Raw genomic sequence first — 3,855 nt, forward strand, 5'->3', positions numbered from 1 at the left:
TCTAATCTCTCATGTCAGTGGTTCTTTACTTATTTTCTTCTTTGTTTTCTTTGCTTTTCTCAGTGATACTTTTTTCATATTTGCTCTGTAGCCATTAATACAGAGACAATATGACAATCTGCAAACTTTTGGACATGTTAAATCATGCCAAAAGCACAAAATAATCTTAGTTCATGTGCAAATGATTCTATATAATTGTGATGAATCATAAGTTTTGAACAAAACCTTTCTGGCTAAAATACAAAAAAAGATGATGAGAAGATTTTAAAGTAGCTGGTGATATTCTGGTGATATTCTGTAATTTGTTCGTATCAAAGTCTGATGCATCTTCTTCCTCTGTGTCATAGAGCTCCATTGTTGTCCAAAAACTATTAAAAACCACATCAATGAGCCACACCGCTGCACTGGGTTACATGTTGCTTCATTACCATGAGCATACACGCTGTACTTTATTTTTTAGTCCCACACACACCATCCTGCACACTAGAACACCAATATGTGGATTCATCCACTGCTGAAAATAGTCCCCAAACACATTATTTCCTCTTGTTTGGTATAATGTTTATTAAAAACTACATTAACCAGCTGTTATAGTAAATTACTTTGTGTTTTTTTTTAATTACATACTACATATTTGGGAGGTGTTTTGAAGGGTTTTCATTTTCAATAGAAACCAGTGGGCTTTGAGCTGAGAGCCAGAATGACTAACTCGTTGTTGGTTTGGATGTTTTGGTGGGATTTTTTGACAATAAAAAAATGTTTTAATAATTTCCTGGCTCAGGAGGTAGAGCGGTCGTCCACCAAATGGAAGATCGGCGGTTTGATTCCTGGCTCCTCCGGTCCATATCTTTATGTGTCCTTTGGCAAGATACTTAAACCCCGAAAATTGCTCTATGCTCAATGTGTGTGAATGTTAGTCTCCTCCTGATGAGCAGGTTGGCTCCCTGTGTGGTAGCTCCTGTCATCAGTGTATGAATGTGTGTGAATGGACTGTGAAAAGACTAGAAACGTGCTATAGAAGTACAGTCTATTTACCATTTACCTTATAACGTTAATGTGAGTGTCTTGATTATATAACTTACTGCAATACATCAACAACAACAACAACAACAGACCTCTGTCTTCAGTTTTGTCAATAAAAAATGATCCTCCAGATGTTTACATGAATTAGACATTACTTCCAATCATATTCTGTACACAGTTGCTTACTGAAGTTATTTTAGTTTGCTCCAGATGAATATTTCCCTGCTAATGGATTCATGAGTATTAAAACATCTCTGCCGCAGCTTTGTTGAACTCATATCAAACTACAGAGACCTCAGATACCTTCAGGGTCATAGTAGGTGGTAGTAGGCCAGTGTCCAACATTAAAGTCTGTTATACAGAGCTACTGTAGGAAAAGACAGGATTCAGTGGTGACACAAAGGAAGGTTTGCCAAATGTGGCCAGTGCCCAAATATAAGCATCACAAAGTTTTTAGTTTGGCAAAATAACATCATTTTTTTTAGGAGACATGGTTGGCTAGGAATGTTCTAGGGAGTTGTTTTTGCCCAGACTTCCATCTGTGGTTTCATACTGTAATACACATACTTAAAAAAGAATGTGTTTGGCAGTAAATACTAAGTAAATACAGCCTGTTTTAAAACTTCTCAAAATGTTTCTTCAAATGATTTGTTGTCTATCAGTGTGGATGTGTTGTGATAGTGGCATCTGGGAGAAGTCTCAGTTAGTCAGTGATTGAAATTGGATTGGAAATAGACGCCAATACTGATCAAAATGTTGAGTATCTCCATCAGTGTGATCCTGATATTTGTAGTTTCTTGTGTGAATTGTAGCATCATCAGCCTCCTCTGACATCCAACTTTAACGGAGTTCTTGAAGTAAAACAACTGTATCTTTGTCTGGCGTATAGTGTTTAAAATCAAAACTTTTCTCACTGTTCCAATGCAAGAGACACTAATTATTTTGACCTTCATTGAGGAGTTTAGGAAGTGGAAACGCTGTCGGATGGAAAGTAAAGTAGTCGGTCCCTGTTTGAAGTTTTCGTCAAAGATTTTTATCCCACTTGATTGTTCATTCACGACGGTTGAACTGCACGATGCCCCGATAGATCCTTATAGCTCTGAGCTGATGAAACCCCCCCCCAAAATAACAGACACAAAGAAATTACATTTTAGGGTAGCTGGGTTTGAACCTGACTTTGAGCACCGCAGTTTGGATATAAAACTCAGTCAGTTTGTAATAAAAGCTGATAGAAAGTCATAGCTCGTTTGAAGTTGGACTCTCATTAAACTTCTGAAGACTGACTGAGAACCAGAGAAAGGATTAGCTTCTATACTTTCAAGTATTCAGACATCACCGACTGGTTATCACATGTTTTATACTGAGAGCAGATGGTGCATTCAAGAAAACATGTCAAATAATAGCAGTCTGAGCTCATTGGTATTAAAAATAAATACAGCATTATCTACTAACGCATTTAGAAGTTACTTCTACTTCCACTCCAACTTCTAGTATCAGTGCTAATACTTAATCTGCAGTGACAGAAGCCCTGCTGTGTCCTGCACCTCCCTTCAGCACAGTCAAGAACACAATGAGTCCCCAAAGGCAGGCAGGGAACAGAATGAAACAAGCAGAATACCTCTGTTAGTTCAAAACCTTTATTTTCACACATATCATTACTTTATTAACAATGAAAACAACGACATGCATGTTGGTCTGCGTTTAAAAAGTCTTCTAATAGGAGAAACTCAAATATGAATCTTTTTAAGGCTAAACAGACAGTTTGCCTTTACCATACACTGCAATATAGTGTAGTATCAGCCAGTGGGACACACTCTAACACACTCACACCACATACACATATTATTTAAAGTATATAAATAGCCTCCAATATACTGATCCAAAGTAATGTCATCGACCATACCGCAGATTTCATCCACACACTCTCTATAGTGTCTACCTCTATGTTTAGTGTGGGACTCTACTGGAATATCTTTGCATAATTGACAGATCAAAAATCTCCTTATTTAACTCATACTGACTCTTTACACAGCCCCCCCCCCATTTTTGCCTCTATCTGTAATAAGGCTGATTTAGCTCCTGGCTCTTAAAGCCTTCCTCCTGATGAGCATACTCTGTTCTGATTGGGCAGCTCTTGAAGGCTGCCTCATGGCATCATCAGCAAACCATGAAAAAATGACAGTAGCAGAATTTTTTTATACTTTTTCTCGTTCGTTGCTCGAAATGTCAACTTATACAAGCATACATCGAGCGGAAATCAGACCTGACAAATCAGCGAAAAACAACCGAGTGTACGGAAAGGACGAACGTTTATGGGCACGTGTGACGTCAGCTAGTCAACGCGGTAGAAAAAAACATTGCAAATGAAGTGATGAATCCCTGGATTTTGACTTGCAGGGAGCATTTCTACACTCATTAGTGTGTTTTAGAACTTTGACCATGTTTAACATCTAACATAACACAATAACAGAAGTCCTGAACAACCAGACCTCAAGTCTGATACATGAGCTTTGGTGAACAAGCAAATGGTTAACTGAAGTAAAAGTGCCAATACCACAATGTTAAACTACTCTGTGACAAATGAAAGTCCTGCATCCAAAATCTCTACTTAAGTAAAAGTGCAGAAGTTAATAGGAGAGGAATAAAGTAATCAATTACTCATAAAGTAATCAGAACATACACCGTGTGTACTTTCCTCCATCACTCAGTGAATGTGACACATACATGTATTGAGCCTCTCAGTGAGCCTGGTTGAACATGTGTCTGGCTCTTGAGGCACTGAGCAACACTACAGCTCCGCTCAAGTCATTTTCTCCTCCATCGTGCTTCATT

The sequence above is a fragment of the Scomber scombrus genome, chromosome 24, assembly GCF_963691925.1.
Source record: "Scomber scombrus chromosome 24, fScoSco1.1, whole genome shotgun sequence".
Classification (NCBI taxonomy): domain Eukaryota; kingdom Metazoa; phylum Chordata; class Actinopteri; order Scombriformes; family Scombridae; genus Scomber; species Scomber scombrus.